This window comes from Drosophila kikkawai, chromosome 3L (genome assembly GCF_030179895.1).
Source record: "Drosophila kikkawai strain 14028-0561.14 chromosome 3L, DkikHiC1v2, whole genome shotgun sequence".
NCBI classification, from domain to species: Eukaryota; Metazoa; Arthropoda; class Insecta; order Diptera; family Drosophilidae; genus Drosophila; species Drosophila kikkawai.
In genome coordinates this window covers 35,343,200-35,362,579 of record NC_091730.1, presented here as the reverse complement: position 1 = coordinate 35,362,579, position 19,380 = coordinate 35,343,200, and the positions used below count along the sequence as shown (strand labels likewise).

At 40.6% G+C, this 19,380-nt stretch overlaps 1 protein-coding gene and 1 long non-coding RNA gene across 2 annotated transcripts in view; both read left to right on the top strand.

The window, feature by feature from the left end:
* The window catches only part of LOC138928268 (piezo-type mechanosensitive ion channel component-like), a 569,725-nt gene that overhangs the window by 310,318 nt on the left and 240,027 nt on the right, over nt 1-19,380 (top strand). The window lies entirely within an intron of this gene.
* On the top strand, nt 4,427-4,869 carry LOC138928649 (uncharacterized). Its single transcript, XR_011445042.1, has 2 exons — nt 4,427-4,558; nt 4,618-4,869. It is a non-coding gene; the product is annotated as an uncharacterized lncRNA (long non-coding RNA).

Below are 19,380 nucleotides of genomic sequence, written 5' to 3'. Positions count from 1 at the left end.
TTTAATTGTCCCAATGAATGGTCAATGAGACCATGAATTAAATCGTGGGGTGATGTGGGGACAAGAACATTTGAATCAGGTAGGGGCATCCAGGAAATGGAGGGCAGATTAAAATCACCCGTGACGATAAGGTGGTCATTAATACCAAGGGAAGAATGAATTTCTTGAATTAAGGATAAATGCTGCATATAAATATCGGTATCAGACCTAGGTGGAATATACGAGCATGAAACGTAGATAGAATAATCATAAACTTGGATGCGAACCGCCACAAACTCTATATCAGTGTCAGTTTTAGAAATGATATTGGAAACCAGATCGGATTTAATCGCAATGAGAACACCACCGCCTGTCCGTATAGGACGATCACGTCTAAAGATGGTATAGTTCCCTGAAAAAATCTCAGAGTCAGACACAGAGGAGTTGAGCCATGTTTCTGTAAAGACAATAACATTGGCATCGAAAGAGACACTATTGACGTGCAGCCTACTGAGCTTGCCAAGTAAACTACGAACATTCTGATAGTGAAGAACAAAAGAGTCTATTAGTTTTTTGGAGGCCTAATTGAAGGAGTTTGAGGCCCGCGAGTTCGAGGAGTACTTTTGTGTTCGAATTCATGAACAATTGCATGCTCAGGCCACACAGAAGGATCAAGAGCCTTAGAAAATAGTAGGTCAGAAAGTGCAATTTTAAACAGAGATATATTACGTCTTTGCTTGAAATTGAACTTGGAGACACTAAATTCAGTAACATAAACATTCAATTTGCTGCTCAAGTGGGTCTTAACGTCGCCCTCAGAAGCACCTGGATTGAGGCGGGAAACAAAAATCTGTTTTTTCGGAGCAACACCAGCCAAAGGCACCGGTCCGCGTTTGGCAACGCCAGAAATTGTCGACTGTTGGGGGCCGCTTCTGCTAGCGGCCGGCACCGAGATAGTGACCACCGGGGGAGCCACTGGGTTGGCATTTGACACCACCGACGCGTCGTTGATGGCAGCAGCACGCGACGTGGATGCCTGATCGGTGTAGACAGGCTGCTGAACCGGGAGCATGGTGGCTTCGCTCCGTCCGAGAATGGGGACTGGTGCAACAACTTCAGCAGAGGCTGCAGCGTGCAACGTGGACGCCTGGACAACGTTGACAGGCTGCTGATCCAACGGCCTGACAAGATCTTCAACCATAGAAATTGTGATCGATGCTGCATCATCACCAGAGCCGTTATCCACGGCTGCAGGCTTGGCACGTGGGGTGAACTGCATAAGGCGGCATTCATGGTCTGGAAGAGATAAGAACTTTTCAGACAGGTTGCTCCTGTTTTTGTTGTTTGCGGGGTCACTTAGCAGTTTAAGCGACTTGAAATGGTGTTCCGCCTTCTGGAAGCGAGTTGACAACTCCTTAAAGCCGGCCGCCAACGACTGAAACTCCAGGTGAGTCTGCCTCATGAAGACCCGCATATCGGATTTGATATGCAGGCAGCTCGGGCACGTCCAGTCCAATCCAGGATTTTCACGAATGCGGTCGGTGATACGCGATCCATTTTGCCCCAGATCGGCGCATCCAATGTGAGCGATATTATCACAGAGCCAGCAGTAAACAGTGACATGCCGCGAAGAAATTTTTTGGCCGTTCGGGCACTTAGGGAAACAACACGTAGCTATTATTGGAATAAAAAAAATACTTTATCCAAGTAAATTACGAATTGGATTAATTTATTTGCGCGACGAGATGGCCGATCAAAACAAATTATACAATTGTTTTTTAAAAAAAAAAAATTGTTTAAGTTTCGCGGCGAACAGACCGATCAAAACAGAAAGCGAAGAGCGCACAAATAAAAGCTTTTATCTAAGCGCCAAAAAATAAGAAATTTGTGTTATTGATTAAGCTAGCGCCAACAACAAATACAAGGCGATGCGGCGATAAGCGGTAAACACAATGCACAAGAATAGGAAGGCAAGGAAATTGTGAAACCGAAATTGTTTTACGACGATAAAGTCACAGACTTTATTTACAAAGGTCCGGTTGTTTATTGATTATGAAGTTCACGGAAACACCGACCACTCGCCAAAAATTTGGGTTTTGATAAATAGGATTTCACTAAGAAAACTTTGAATAAATGTAGAGCGATATAAAGCACGTCCAACTCAAAGCTTGGCGAAGCGAATATTGAATACATAATTATTTGAGAATATAAGTTTACATGTGTAAGCTCTATTTTCACAGTTTATTATCAGATTTCAAAATGAGTAGATCATTCACCCTTAAAAGGGTGCTCAATCCTGATCAGAAAAAAACGTATATATCCGATCAACCAGTGAACATTTTAAAAATAAACACAATACGCTTATGCCAATATGATACTGTAATGCAGTTTTCATTAATTAGCTACTTCATTAGAACCTTGAAAGAGTCCACTATATGTGTCATTTTCTTATATTATTTTGGTAATACGACTACGGTCACACCGACCGTAAAAGGTAAACAAAACAAGAAAGGAAGCTAACTTCGGCACGCCGAAGTTTGTATACCCTTGCAGATATTATTTCATTACATTTCAACTATACTTATAATGTTTACAGTTTGACAGTTACAGTTTTACATTCACACCTTTACATTTTCTCTACATCTACCGATCGCTCCTATGGCCGCTATATGATATAGTTGTCCGATTTTCATGAAATTTATACCAAAATTCTACAATAATAAAATAAGCTTATATCTCAGAGTAGATGAAAATACGTTGAAAAACAACGAAGTTATAATTTGTTTCCTATTAATTTCCCGATCGTTTCTATGGCAGCTATAAGATATAGTCGTCCGATTTTCATAAAATTTTTACCAAAATTCAGAAATAATATAGAATGGCCATATCTAAAAAATGGTGCAAAAATGTTAAAAAACAGCAAAGTTATAATTTTTTTTCGAAAAATTTATCGAACATTTGTATGGCAGCTATATGATATAGTCGTCCGATCCGGCCCGTTCCGACATATATAGCAGTGAGAGTATATAGAAGACTATATGCAAAGTTTCATTCAGATAGCTTTAAAACTGAGGGACTAGTTTGCGTAGAAACAGACAGACGGACAGACGGACAGATGGACAGACGGACAGACGGACAGACGGACATGGCTATATCGACTCGGCTGTTGATGCTGATCAAGAATATATATACTTTATAGGGTCGGAAACGTCTCCTTCACTGCGTTGCAAACTTCTGACTGAAATTATAATACCCTGCAAGGGTATAAAAACGGCCGCCATTCGCGGCGTATTACTATGAATTTCTGAATTCCTCGTCGAAGTATTCTTGCATAAATAAATGCAGAATCCTTTAAATTTATGTTTTTAACCTATAATGCTTAAAATTTTTTTAATTATTACCAAAAAAAAAAAAAACTGTAATTAAATTTACAGCGCAAGAACCTTGCCACCGCAAAACATATTATTTTTCCTAATCTATTATATAACAAGAAAGGAAGCTAACTTCGGCACGCCGAAGTTTGTATACCCTTGCAGATATTATTTCATTACATTTCAACTATACTTATAATGTTTACAGTTTGACAGTTACAGTTTTACATTCACACCTTTACATTTTCTCTACATTTACCGATCGTTTATACGGCAGCTGTATGATATAGTTGTCCGATTTTCATAAAATTTATACCAAAATTCTACAATAATAAAATAAGCTTATATCTCAGAGTAGATGAAAATACGTTGAAAAACAAAGAAGTTATAATTTGTTTCCTATTAATTTCCCGATCGTTTCTATGGCAGCTATAAGATATAGTCGTCCGATTTTCATAAAATTTTTACCAAAATTCAGAAATAATATAGAATGGCCATATCTAAAAAATGGTGCAAAAATGTTAAAAAACAGCAAAGTTATAATTTATTTTCGAAAAATTTATCGAACATTTGTATGGCAGCTATATGATATAGTCGTCCGATCCGGCCCGTTCCGACATATATAGCAGTGAGAGTATATAGAAGACTATATGCAAAGTTTCATTCAGATAGCTTTAAAACTGAGGGACTAGTTTGCGTAGAAACAGACAGACGGACAGACGGACAGACGGACAGACGGACAGACGGACAGATGGACAGACGGACAGACGGACAGACGGACATGGCTATATCGACTCGGCTGTTGATGCTGATCAAGAATATATATACTTTATAGGGTCGGAAACGTCTCCTTCACTGCGTTGCAAACTTCTGACTGAAATTATAATACCCTGCAAGGGTATAAAAATAAGTCGAGTTTTCTGCGGAGATCAAATAACTCCAGAACGCACGAACCGATTTCCACGGTTTTGCATTCGTTGGAAAGGTCTCGGAATTTGTGATTTTATGCAGTAAAGAAAATTCAGGAAAAATTGCAACAGAAAGCGGGAAAATCATTTTTGCATAAAGCGCCAACACTGACACATAGCATGCCATAATCCTCTACTCAGTTTATTTTATGACAAATCGAAATTGTGTTTCATTTGGAGTAAAATAAGTTATTCGTTTCATATCAGTGCAATTGGAAACCAGCATTTGTATTTAGGGTGGTAAGTTGAACTGTGTAAATTATGTGGATTAGAGGTTAAATTAACCGCTCTGCCTATAGTCGAAAATGCCTATAGCACGACGTGTGAACATCGGTCTCCGCACAAGGCATGCAATCCAGCAACAAGTGTATTCACAGAACTTAAGCGAGGAGAGACGAAATGTAGTAAGGGAAAATGCCCGATTGAGACAACGCGTGGGCACACGAAGATCAACTGGTGTGCAGCATCTAAGCGGAACCCAACCAGCGTGGCAGGCTCCTAACAGGAGCCTTCCTCGACATAGCCATCGACCTCAGGACAAATTTCAAGAATCCTGAGATAGAGTGCTAGAAAATATTCGTTATCCGAAGGTGTCGCGGGTGAGACCGTGCCTCCGGTGTTGCCCATATCCGTTTTGTCCACTGGAGGGTCCCAACAGTTGTCCTCTCAGAGCCCCAGTTCCCTACCAGGGTGTCAGGCCCGGACTACCGTCCGAAATTGGTAAGGCGGATAACCAGCTTACCTTGAAAAAACCCCTTATGGCAATACCACCAACGAGACAGTTTCATCTTTCCTCCATTGTCGGAACTTCCTATTTATTGAAACCATCTTTCCGCTATTCAGTTGGTCTCTAAAAGACTTTCGGATAGGGACCACATAGTTATTGATTGGGCTATTTGGTCCCTAGATAATTCCATTAACCACAATACATCACAAAAAATGTGGTTTACCAAAGAACACTTCAATTAAACGGATAATTTGCCGAAGGTGGCGTAACGGAGTTCGCCTGGCTTACTAGTTTTCTAATATATTTTGAGTTCAAAAACCAGCGAAATGATATAAAAATAAACTTCTCATTGTGAGACCATACTGTCAATGAGCTGGCTAATACATTTTTCAATTACAATTTTCTTCATTAAACCCGTATTTTGTTATCGAGTATCTGGTATATTTTATGTAGATCTATCGATTATCGCGGCAATGAAGTAGCTAATGCATTATTCTAATGCATTAGAGCGCCATATAGTCGTCTTGCTCGCACTTGTGTAAAATGCTATAGCGCTGTCAAATTTTTAATGAAGTCTCTAATTAATGCGGCAGTGCCCGTATAAGTGTGTAATATTGTCAGTGGATCATATATTGATAGTAGACAGGATCATGCATTGTATGAATTTGGGATTAATGTTCCACCGGGCTATAAAATTAATAACACACCTCACAATCTCATTTATTTACCAGTCAACACTAGAGAAATAAGTACTCTCTCTATACACATAACTGATCAGAACGGTGATTTGATAAATTTACGTGGCGAAAACTACACGATCCGTCTACATTTGAGATTAATACAATGATTATATATAATAAAAGAGCTGATACTTTTCACAACCAACGCACTTTCTATCGTAAAGTTATAGGAAGAGGTTCGAAGTCAAGTAGGAATACGCTCACATTAAAAAATAAATTAATTTTAAAATCATTGGGTTTCAAATTACGAGTTTAAATAAAAGTTATGGGTTTGAACGAGGTATTAGCAGTACGAGAAAAGCCCCTTTCTGACGATAGTATATCGAAAAAGGAATACCACAGCTATTCACCATATCAATAATCATTTAATAGGGTCTTCCCACACAACATTAAAGCGCATTTAGCATCCGTTGAACAAATGCTCCATAAGGTTTTGCCGTTCCGAATTTTCCCAAATGGGCCGGCGTTAGTTCAGCATTAAAATCTAACCACGGTTTGTTTGGCGATAGTTAGGCGATAGTTCTTCGGTGCAACTCTGAAAATTTGACCATCACTACGAAAGTGTATACACACTTGGCGAGGAACAAATAAGATATGGAATTTAAAACGTGGCGCCAAAGCTACAAGCATGCCCAAAATAGTTGTTGGCGTTTTTTCTGTATATTCTTGCCCCAATATGTCCCCAATTGTTACTATTTAATATAAACCGCCTAAAGTGGGCATGATTTCGAGCTTATGTCGGTTATTAAATTACTTATATTAAATGTATAAATCTTAATAAAAGCCACTTAAACTTACTTTTCCTAGTTCCCGGTCGGGATTCGAACCCATGTCTCAGAAATCACAGACCATCAGCTTACCAACTGGGCTACTGAGTCAAATCAAAAGCTAATGTCGGGAACCCGACATATATTTTTGCTCTTTCCTCCAGATTCCATAAATGCAGTTGGAGGTATTGGGTCAGCTGAGGACCAGCTGCGAAAGGCCTTGCAGCTCAAAAAAAAGAGCTCTAGCGTTAACAAAAAAAATTAAAAAAATGTATTTATTTAAAAATAAACAAGAAAGGAAGCTAACTTCGGCACGCCGAAGTTTGTATACCCTTGCAGATTGGTTTTGATGTTTATATTATAGATTTAAATGCTGAAAACACACACAAAACAGAGTTTCATTACATTTTACCTATACTTATTATGTTTACAGTTTGACAGTTACAGTTTTACAATCCCAGCTTTACATTTTCTCTACATTTACCGATCGTTTATATGGCATAAAATTTTTACCAAAATTCTGAAATAATAAAAAAAGCTTATATCTAAAAGTAGATAAGAATATGTTGGAAAACAACGAAGTTATAATTTTTTTCCTATTCATTTGCCGATCGTTCCTATGGCAGCTATAAGATATAGTCGTCCGATTTTCATAAAATTTTCACCAAAATTCTGAAATAATATAATCTCAAAAATGATGCAAAAATATTGAAAAACAGCAAAGTTATAATTTTTTTTCTTAAAATTTATCGAACATTTGTATGGGAGCTATATAATATAGTCGTCCGATCCGGCCCGGCCCCCGACATATATAGCAGTGAGAGTATATAGAAGACTATATGCAAAGTTTCATTCAGATAGCTTTAAAACTGAGGGACTAGTTTGCGTAGAAACGGACAGACGGACGGACAGACGGACGGACAGACGGACAGACGGACAGACGGACAGACGGACATGGCTAGATCGACTCGGCTGTTGATGCTGATCAAGAATATATATACTTTATAGGGTCGGAAACGTCTCCTTCACTGCGTTGCAAACTTCTGACTGAAATTATAATACCCTGCAAGGGTATAAAAATAAGTAAACTAATAATGCATTTCAACATTTGTTACTTCTATAATTTTTTAATTAATAATGGGTACTTACATTACCGACCATTCTATGGGGTCCCATATAAGTACTTACATTACCGACCATTCCATGGGGTCCCATGTAAGTACTTACATTACCGACCATTCCATGGGGTCCCATGTAAGTACTTACATTACCGACCATTCCATGGAGCACTATTTCACTAGTTCCAGCTAGTAGCTAGTTCGCAGCTCGTTTACCGTAGGGTCAGTATAGTAAGTACCCATATAGTAACCGACGAAGTAAGCAACTACGCAAGGCCAATCGCCACCTCCAGTACTACAGGGTAGACTTTGATAAGGATCGATTCGCTCACCTATATGAAATGTATGCCAAATTTCAATCTAGCTACTATAATCGAAATGAAACCCCACTGTTACCGCCTGTGGAATACAAAACTAAAGCTCCTATTTTCGTGATAGATTTATCGTATCAAAATGAGACGGTAAAATCAGGACCGATTGATGTTAGGATTTCAACTGAACTTAGTCAACCGCTTAGTGAAACTGTTCAAGTATATTGCGTACTGATATATGATCGTGTAGTAGGCTATTCCGATACTCCAACGGCTATAACGATAACTTAACACTAATACCGATACTTATAAGATACCGATGATTATTTTGTCAAGCCTATGTAAAATAACATGAGTCTGGAAGCGCATCGCTAATTCTTCCATTCTGTGTGTCGACGTATAAGAAATAAGTTGTAAAATAAAGACGTAGTGGTAAATTAAATAAGTCATCCTGAAAGTGTATTCTGTCTACCACAAATTTAGAAGTGGTCAAATCTACGCCATGAATGAAGCTAATTTAAACGCATTTTCGGTCATCCAGCTAAAAAGATGGCTTTCAGCGTTGGGTTTGTCAACCCAAGGTGCAAAGGCCGAGTTGATGGCCCGTCTTGGGCAAATACCGCTTGAAATTCGAGGCCAAGTACCAGACGAAGAAACCGGCCAGAATTTCGGAGAAGATGAGCCTGGCGCCGCCGGCACTGGACTCCAGTTGGTCAACACCGATCCTGAAAATCCAGGGCAAGCGACGTCGCAGGAAGGCGCTTCCGAGAATGTTCCAGAGCATGACGAACTTCTTGGAATCATCACGCAGCTGCGGGCAGCACTTATTGCGCAGCAAAATGCGTTGCACCGAGCAGAAGAGCGCGGCGCCATACAGCAACAACAAATCGAGGAGCTCAACGCCATGCAACAAATACAAATGCAACAGCTAGAAGAGACAAGCGTCGCCACAGACCTACATCAGAAAGAAGAGACACGCATCGCCACACACACACAACATCAAGAAGAGGCGCGCGACGCCATACAAATACAACAAGATCAGGCAGTCGGCAACAGTGGAAATTTGAGCGTCCTTGCGAACCCAATTGAAATGTTACTGAGTGGCAACGCCGGCAATGTGAACGTCCCAGAATTCACCATCAGAAACGGACTATGTGGCAACGCCGACGACAACCAGGGAGAGAGACCATTTAGCAGGGCTGGATCAGCGGCATCACTCTCTTATGCCAAGGAAGCTGCCATCGATTTCGAAGAATATATTTGCGCACGCAACTGGGTGGATCACGTTAAAAACACAGGCCAGATCTACCATCTAAATGATGACTGCCTACGAATGTTGCTCGTTACCAAATTAAAAGGCAATGCACAGCGTTGGCTACACGCCAACCCAACTCGAATACTGGAGTCTTTCGACAGGCTGTGCGAGCAACTAATCGTTGCATTTGGAGAAACAGCGTCCAAATCAGAGCTGCGTCGAAAGTTTGAGCAGCGCAAATGGCAAAGGAACGAGCGTTTTACAATGTATTTCGAAGAGAAGGTAATGATGTCCCAAACCATCAACATGGATATGGAGGAACTGCTGGAACAACTCATCGAGGGAATCCCGACGGCGAGCTTGTGTGATCAAGCCCGCATCCAAAGGTTCGCCAATCCGGAGCAAATGCTACTAGCATTCGCCTTCCGCAACAAGCCGGAGTCTACGCACCGAAGAAGTCAATGTCGGCGGCGTCGGACGTCAACAACCTGCGCTGCAGGAACTGCAATTTTAAGGGCCATTTCGCCAAGGACTGCCGCAAGTCAGCAAGGGCACCTGGATCGTGTTTTGCTTGTGAAGAAATGGGCCATTTTGTGGGAGAATGCCGTCTGAGGAAGAGCAACAACAGCAGCAATGTTAACGACTATGTAAGACGGTTAAAAATTTTTTTCATTTCTTTCAATAATTTACCTATTGTTGCAGAATGTCTCATAGATTTAGGAAGCGCGATCTCATTCATTAAGCAGTCAAGAATTCCATTTGGAGTAGCATTAAAAGCAGTTGATCAAGTGTATCATGGGCTAAACAAAAGCCAACTTAAAGTTTTTGGAAAAACGTTTTGTTTCATTTTAAAAGGTGTAACGTCCTGTCGTCCACGGGTAGTCAGCGGGACGTCCAGGGTCTGTGCAGATACATTTATTTGGTTCGGGCGTGGTTGCTGTAAGAGATTCCGACCCCGTCCCAGAGTAGAACGCTAGAGGATTATGCCGTAAATGTATCTTAATGTTTATTTACTTCAAAGGTACAATAATAATTCAATAATTTCATGCCGGATCTCGATTCTGGGGTACGCCGTAGTTCCGATTCGTCCTCGTCCCGAGTACGGCTGTCCGATAGGGGGGATGCCGATAGTCCTGCCAGGGTATGGGCCTTTAAAGCCACCCGATAGCGAATGCGTTCGGACTCGAAAGTCAACCACGAGAGAATGCGTTCGGACTCGAAAGTCAACCGAAGACGTTTGGACTCGAAAGTCTGCAGATTCGGACTCGAAAGTCAGCAGAGACGTTTGGACTCGAAAATCTGCCGATTCGGACTCGAAAGTCAGCCGAGAGAAGTGGACTCGAAAGTCGGCAGTGTTTCGGACTCGCAAGTCAGCCGAGAGAATCGGACTCGAAAGTCTGCAGATTCGGACTCGAAAGTCAGCCGAGAGAAGTGGACTCGAAAGTCGGCAGTGTTTCGGACTCGAAAAGTCTGCAGATTCGGACTCGAAAGTCAGCAGAGACGTTTGGACTCGAAAGTCTGCAGATTCGGACTCGAAAGTCAGCCGAGAGAAGTGGACTCGAAAGTCGGCAGTGTTTCGGACTCGAAAGTCGGCAGATTCGGACTCGAAAGTCAGCTCGAAGACGTGTGGACTCGCAAGTCAGCAGAGAGAATTGGACTCGCAAGTCGTCAGATTGGACTCGCAAGTCAGCAGAGATCCTAACTACAATTTATAAATAGGAACCAGAGTTCCCAAAAAGTGACTTCGCTGCTAACTACTGGGGAGGTTAACTCGACCCAATCGCAGTCGGCTGCTAAGTGATTACTCCAGGGCCGTGGTCCGCTTTATATAGGCCCTGGCGCGGCTTCAGTGTGGCCAGAGTCCTGTGCGGGATTTTCCCCGAATAGTGTGGCCAGTCTCCGTTCGGTCCAGTGTGACCCTCCTTGACGATCAGTGGCGCGCGCGCGCATTCAATTCAAATTATTTTCATAATGTCGCCAATCCATTTCTTATGTCCCTAAGTGGTTCTATTTTATTCTATTTCTTCCTTATAAGATATATTGTGCGCCTACAGGCGTCACACTCCCCCGTTTGGGAGACGGTGTGATTCCGCACCGTAACGTCTTTGCCCCGGTCGAATACGCTTCTCCAGTTCGGGGTCCTGTCCATCGTTCCGTCTTGGTGCTGTTGCCTCCTCCGTTTCGCTCCTCGTTCTTTCCCCTGGGATGCTACTTGACCCGTCGATCTTTGTTCGCTCCAGTCTATCTCCGTTGCTTCTGTAATCGTGCTGTCTCCTTCCCACGATGTACTGTACTGTACTGGCTCCTCTCCTTGGTCCACGTCCTTCTTCTCTACGTCCGCCCTCATCTGGTCCTCCAGCATTTCTTCTTCTTGATCCTTGTCTTCCTGCCCGTGCGGCTGTTCTTCCACTTGCTCTGCCATCCTTCCTATCTCGCCTGCTAGCGCCGTGGTGCTTCCACCTTCCTCTTGCCTCGATTCCTCTTCCAGGTCTTGTTGGATCACCATGTCGGATTCCTCTAATTCCTCGGTGCCCTCTTTCCTAGCGGCTGACCGAATGTACACCTTGGCCTCTCCACTTCCTGGTGTATTCCATTGGTCCGAAACCGCCTGGCCTGTGTGCCCTGATCGGTTCCATGCCGTCTCACAGCATCCGATGGTTTTGGGGTCCCTTTTAACAGGCCCACCGTCGGACTCTCTGCAGATCTCTTGGTCGAGTCTGTGCTGTGGTTGATCGAAACTTTCTGCTTCGATCATCTCAACTACCTCTGCCAGTTTGAGAAACTCGGGAAGTGTTTTGAACCCCGACCTCCTCGTGTATAGTTTTATCTGGCTTCGGCAATTCAGGTAAATGCGGTTCAATTTTTCCTCCGCCGTATACTCCGCAAACCTCATCATTTGCATCAGCTCCATTGCGAACCCTCTCGTTGGTTCGGTCTCTCCTTGCCTCCGATGCTGGATCTGCTCCTTGAGTTGCTCCTGATACCTCCGCGGCAAGAAGTACTCCACCAGCTCTCCCGTGACCTTCTCCCAACTGTCAAGCTTGTTTGGTGTGCAGTTCCACCAATCGCTCGCCGCGTCTTCCAGGATGAACGGCATGGTTTGCACCAACTGGTCGTGCCCGATGCCGTATCCCGTCGCCCAACCTTCCAGCTTCCTTATAAATTCCAGCGGGTTGGTCATTCCATCGTACGTTATTCCCCAGCTCCGTACTTGATCCAGGATTTCCACGTTTATCCTCCTCTCCATGATTGTATCTCCAGCTTTGCGTACGTCTAGCTCTTACAATCCTTGACCGTTTCCTTGTGGTCGTTGCTCTGACTCACGGTCTTGCTGCCTCTCTCTTAAATCTGCCTGCTAGCCATTACTCTTGGTGTCGATCTCTTGCAACCACTTCAACCTGTTCGGGCGCCAATCTGTAACGTCTTGTCGTCCACGGGTAGTCAGCGGGACGTCCAGGGTCTGTGCAGATACATTTATTTGGTTCAGGCGTGGTTGCTGTAAGAGATTCCGACCCCGTCCCAGAGTAGAACGCTAGAGGATTATGCCGTAAATGTATCTTAATGTTTATTTACTTCAAAGGTACAATAATAATTCAATAATTTCATGCCGGATCTCGATTCTGGGGTACGCCGTAGTTCCGATTCGTCCTCGTCCCGAGTACGGCTGTCCGATAGGGGGGATGCCGATAGTCCTGCCAGGGTATGGGCCTTTAAAGCCACCCGATAGCGAATGCGTTCGGACTCGAAAGTCAACCACGAGAGAATGCGTTCGGACTCGAAAGTCAACCGAAGACGTTTGGACTCGAAAGTCTGCAGATTCGGACTCGAAAGTCAGCAGAGACGTTTGGACTCGAAAATCTGCCGATTCGGACTCGAAAGTCAGCCGAGAGAAGTGGACTCGAAAGTCGGCAGTGTTTCGGACTCGCAAGTCAGCCGAGAGAATCAGACTCGAAAGTCTGCAGATTCGGACTCGAAAGTCAGCCGAGAGAAGCGGACTCGAAAGTCGGCAGTGTTTCGGACTCGCAAGTCAGCCGAGAGAATCGGACTCGAAAGTCTGCAGATTCGGACTCGAAAGTCAGCCGAGACGTTTGGACTCGAAAGTCTGCAGATTCGGACTCGAAAGTCAGCAGAGACGTTTGGACTCGAAAGTCTGCAGATTCGGACTCGAAAGTCAGCAGAGACGTTTGGACTCGAAAGTCTGCAGATTCGGACTCGAAAGTCAGCAGAGACGTTTGGACTCGAAAGTCTGCAGATTCGGACTCGAAAGTCAGCGGAGAGAGTGGACTCGAAAGTCGGCAGTGTTTTGGACTCGGAAGTCCTCAGAGATTGGACTCGCAAGTCAGCAGAGATCCTAACTACAATTTATAAATAGGAACCTGAGTTCCCAAAAAGTGACTTCGCTGCTAACTACTGGGGAGGTCAACTCGACCCAATCGCAGTCGGCTGCTAAGTGATTACTCCAGGGCCGTGGTCCGCTTTATATAGGCCCTGGCGCGGCTCCAGTGTGGCCAGAGTCCTGTGCGGGATTTTCCCCGAATAGTGTGGCCAGTCTCCGTTCGGTCCAGTGTGACCCTCCTTGACGATCAGTGGCGCGCGCGCGCATTCAATTCAAATTATTTTCATAATGTCGCCAATCCATTTCTTATGTCCCTAAGTGGTTCTATTTTATTCTATTTCTTCCTTATAAGATATATTGTGCGCCTACAGGCGTCACAAAGGAAAAATAAAGATTAAATTTGAGATGATTGTCGTCGCTAATGAATCAATGAGACACGATGTAGTTCTGGGAAGGGATTTTATGAATCAATATGGTCTGAGCATGAATCTAGACACCCTCAACATAAACAGAGAGAGTAATAATACGATTGAAGCACATGGGGAAAAGGATCAGCAGTAGCAGTAGCCAATTGCGACTCCAGCGAAACTGTATTAGAAAATAAAATTGTTATGAAAAAACTGTTAGGAAATTCAACTGTTATGGAAAATGAAACTGTTAGGGAAAAATCGTTAGAAAATGAAACTGTTAGGGAAAAATCGATAGAAAATGCAACTGTTAAGGAACAATTTTTAGAAAATGCAACTGTTAAGGAACAATTTTTAGAAAATGCAACTGTTACGGAAAAATTTTTAGAAAATGAAACTGTTAAGAAACAATTTTTAGAAAATGAATCTCCTGAGGAAAAATTATTAGAGAAGTCAACTATTATGGAAAAATTACTAGGAGGTGTAAATGTTGAAAGAAACTTTAGAGAACAGGAAACACATAACGGAAAAAGTGTAAAGAGCGATACTATTAATGAAAAAACAGAAATTTTAGCAGACGATTTTGAAACTGAGATGCTAAACATTAACGTAGTTGATGATCAATTTTCAGACTACAACTGTGGGTGCGATGTAAGCTATGAAACGAAGTGCAAATTTATTAAGATGTTTGAAGAATCATATGTTAACGCAAAGAGACCAGATACTCCGATTACCAGATGCGAGATGAAAATTTGTTTAGAAAAATCAAAACCTTTCAGTTGCTCACCTAGGCGACTTTCTTATAGTGAAAAGGAGCAGCTTCACAAATTATAAGACGAATATTTAGACAAAGGCATAATAAGAAACAGTGATTCAGAATATGCTTCTCCCATTGTACTGGTAAAGAAAAAAACAGGAAATTTGCGTTTATGCATAGACTATCGAAAATTGAACAAAGTTTTGATAAAGGACAATTATCCGTTGCCTTTAATAGATGATCTTTTAGACAAGTTAGTGAATAAAAAAGTGTTTTCAAAGCTCGACTTAAAAAATGGATATTTTCACGTATTCGTTGATGATGATTCAGTTAAATATACATCATTCGTAACTCCATTAGGGCAATTTGAATTTTTAAGGATGCCTATGGGTATCAAGAATGCATCAGCAGTGTTTCAGCGCTTTGTAAACAAAATTTTTGCTGATTTAATACGCGAAAACAAGGTCATAGTATACATGGACGACATAATGATAGCGAGTGCAGATATAGAAGAACATTTAGAAACATTGAGAGAAGTGTTTAAAAGACTGATTAGTAACAAGTTAGAACTTCGTATGGACAAATGCGAGTTCATGCAATCCAGCATTAAGTACCTTGGATTCCTTATTACTAAAGAATCAGAGCAGATGATAGAGGCATCGATGCAATCACAAACTTTCCAATTCCTGAAAAAGTGCACAACGTTCAGAGTTTTTTAGGACTATGTTCTTATTTTAGAAGGTTCATAAAAGATTTTTCTACATTAGCTAAGCCTCTGTATGACATTTTAAAGAAAGACAAAGAATTTTCTTTTGAAGAAAGAGAACTTAACTGTTTCTTAAACCTTAAGAAAAAACTGATAGAGTCACCTGTTTTAGCAATTTATAATCACAAAGATGAGGTTGAATTGCATTGCGATGCAAGCGCGATGGGTTTTGTGTAGTTTTAATGCAAAGGAAAGGAGATGGAAAACTTCACCCCGTGTTCTATTTTTCGAAACGAAGTACTGAGACTGAAGCCAAGTATCACAGCTTTGAGCTGGAAACTGTGGCTATTATCTATGCCCTGCGTAGGTTTCGGATCTATTTACAAGGGAGGCATTTTAAAATAATAACAGATTGCAATTCTTTAACGTTGACCTTAAACAGAGTCGAACTGAATCCTAGAATCGCCCTTGAACTTCAAAATTATGATTATGAACTGATTCATAGATCCGGAACAAAGATGCAACACGTAGATGCTCTGAGCAGATGCAATATTTTGATTGTAGAAACCACTACTTTTGAGGACAATCTTTTAACTTGTCAATCGAAAGATATAAAAATACAGCAAATCAAAGAAGAGTTAGAAAAGAATCAGCACAAACTGTTCGAAATGAGAAATGGCGTTGTATACAGAAAAACAGATGACGATCGTTTATTATTTTATGTCCCTGAGGACATGGAAGGTCCCGTTTTGCACAAATATCATAATGAACTTGGTCACATCGGTAGAGATAAGATGGTAGATGCTATTTCGAGGAGCTATTGGTTTAAAAATATCAAAGACAAATGTAAGAATCACATCGAGAATTGCCTAAAATATGTAGCTTTCTCTCCAAACACAGGAAAATCGGAAGGTTTCCTTCACAGCATTCCTAAAGGCGATAAGCCATTCGAGCTATTACATATCGACCATTACGGACCAGTGGCCGCAGGAAGGGCGAATAAACACATATTTCTTATAGTAGATGGATTTACGAAATTCGTTAGATTATATCCAACCAAGACAACAAGCACAAAAGAAGTCCTAAAAGCTTTATCGGATTATTTCAGGGCGTATAGCAAGCCAAAATGTATAGTTTCTGATAGAGGCAGTTGTTTCACATCTAACGAATTCAGACAATTTTTAACAGAAGCAAACATTAAACATCTTAAAATAGCGACAGGTTCTCCGCAAGCAAATAGACAAGTGGAACGGATTAACAGGACAATTGGACCAATGATAGCAAAGTTAACTGAGCCTGAAAATGGTATACACTGGGATAATGTAATCGAACAAGTAGCATTAAACAAGTTCCTAGTAAGATGCTCTTTGGTGTAGAGCAGAAAGGCCAAATTATTGATGAGCTTAGGGAGAAATTAGAAGAAATTAACGACACAGCCCAAGTAGAAAGTTTAGAGGAAATTCGAAGACTGGCAATGGAAAACCAAAACCGAGCACAGGCATACAACGAAACATATTATGATAAAACAAATAAAAAGCCAAAGGATTATGCTAAAGGAGATTACGTAATGGTCAAAAATTTTGACAGCACTGCGGGGGTTGCTAGGAAGTTGATCCCAAAGAACAAAGGCCCATACATGATTGCTAAAATACTGCGTAATGACAGGTTCTTGCTAAAGGATGTTGAAGGTTTCAAAGTTTCACGAAATCCATACAAGGGTGTATAAGGTGCTCAAAACATAAAACCTTTGATAGGAAAACAAACAAAACCTTGAAAAAAAAGATAATAATAATTAAAAGAATAAGGTATACTAAACTATTGTTATTGGATAAGTTGTTGAACAAATTGATACAAATAATGTCTAGTTCATAAGAAACCAGGATCAGGGGATCCGTATCGTCAGGATGGCCGAATTGTAGTAGGCTATTCCGATACTCCAACGGCTATAACGATAACTTAACACTAATACCGATACTTATAAAATACCGATGATTATTCTGTGAAGCCTATGTAAAATAACATGAGTCTGGAAGCGCATCGCTAATTCTTCCATTCTGTGTGTCGACGTATAAGAAAGAAGTTGTAAAATAAAGACGTAGTGGTAAATTAAATAAGTCATCCTGAAAGTGTATTCTGTCTACCACAATCGTTTAGTTGAATATAACCCGTTGAATGGTTTAGTTCAGCGAATTGTTTAATAATCAACAATGAGGGGAGATACTGCTGCAATCGATATTCAAGGATTTATTGGAAATAACAATAAATTTATTCTAAAAGAAATTGGAGTGGTATTCAAAAAAGATTCAAAACCAAATTCACATTTTATAATAAACTCTCCATATGATTTCACTGAATTGGATAAAAAAACGAGAAAAACAGTTGCTTGGTTAACAAAACAACATCATAAAATTTATTGGAACGTTGGCATAAGCTTTTTCAAAGAAGCACAAACGTATCTAAGAGAAATAATAAGGAATAAGGAAATAATTTGTAAAGGTCATGAAAAAAGACTTTTCCTCAAAAAATTTCTAAAAACACGAGATTTAATGAATGTTGAAGAAATCGGATGTCCTGCTTTAAAAACAATAGATGGAAACCAGTTTCCATTTTGTTCACTACATCTGCAGGAGGGTGTCTGTGCACTCAACAATGCTAACAAAATTTTAAATTTTTATGCACCCGAAAAGTCTAGTAACTAGTTTTCTTCATTCACAGTTTGAGAGTTGAGAGAAGAAGTTTACGAAATGAATAAATCTAATAACACTCGTAATATTAATTCTTCCTCTTTGATAAATAACATTAATTTATTTATCAATGATTTTCGAAATGTGATTACCAAAGAGGATTTACAATTACTGTTGGAGTCAAGGAACATGTTCATGAACGCTGGAGTAAAGGAGTTTAAAAAAACAACATATGGAGAACATATTATTTTATGTATATTTTCTTATGATAATATAGAAACCTGTGCATGCTTTCATTATGTAAATCAGCAACATAAAGTTAAACAACTAATTTCATCATATAACGAAATTAAAAAACAAGAAAGGAAGCTAACTTTGGCACGCCGAAGTTTGTATACCCTTGCAGATTGGTTTTGATGTTTATATTATAGATTTAAATGCTGAAAACACACACAAAACAGAGTTTCATTACATTTTACCTATACTTATTATGTTTACAGTTTGACAGTTACAGTTTTACATTTCCAGCTTTACATTTTCTCTACATTTACCGATCGTTTATATGGCAGCTATATGATATAGTTGTCCGATTTTCATAAAATTTTTACCAAAATTCTGAAATAATAAAAAAAGCTTATATCTAAAAGTAGATAAGAATATGTTGAAAAACAACGAAGTTATAATTTTTTTCCTATTCATTTGCCGATCGTTCCTATGGCAGCTATAAGATATAGTCGTCTGATTTTCATAAAATTTTTACCAAAATTCTGAAATAATATAAAATGGCTATATCTCAAAAATGATGCAAAAATATTGAAAAACAGCAAAGTTATAATTTTTTTTCTAAAAATTTATCGAACATTTGTATGGGAGCTATATGATATAGTCGTCCGATCCGGCCCGTTCCGACATATATAGCAGTGAGAGTATATAGAAGACTATATGCAAAGTTTCATTCAGATAGCTTTAAAACTGAGGGACTAGTTTGCGTAGAAACGGACAGACGGACGGACAGACGGACGGACAGACGGACGGACAGACGGACAGACGGACATGGCTAAAACGACTCGGCTGTTGATGCAAATCAAGAATATATATACTTTATAGGGTCGGAAACGTCTCCTTCACTGCGTTGCAAACTTCTGACTGAAATTATAATACCCTGCAAGGGTATAATAAAGAAAAAAGAACACTGAACATCTCACCCCTTCTAATAATAATTAATTAATACAATTTGTATTTTCAAGGGTGGGT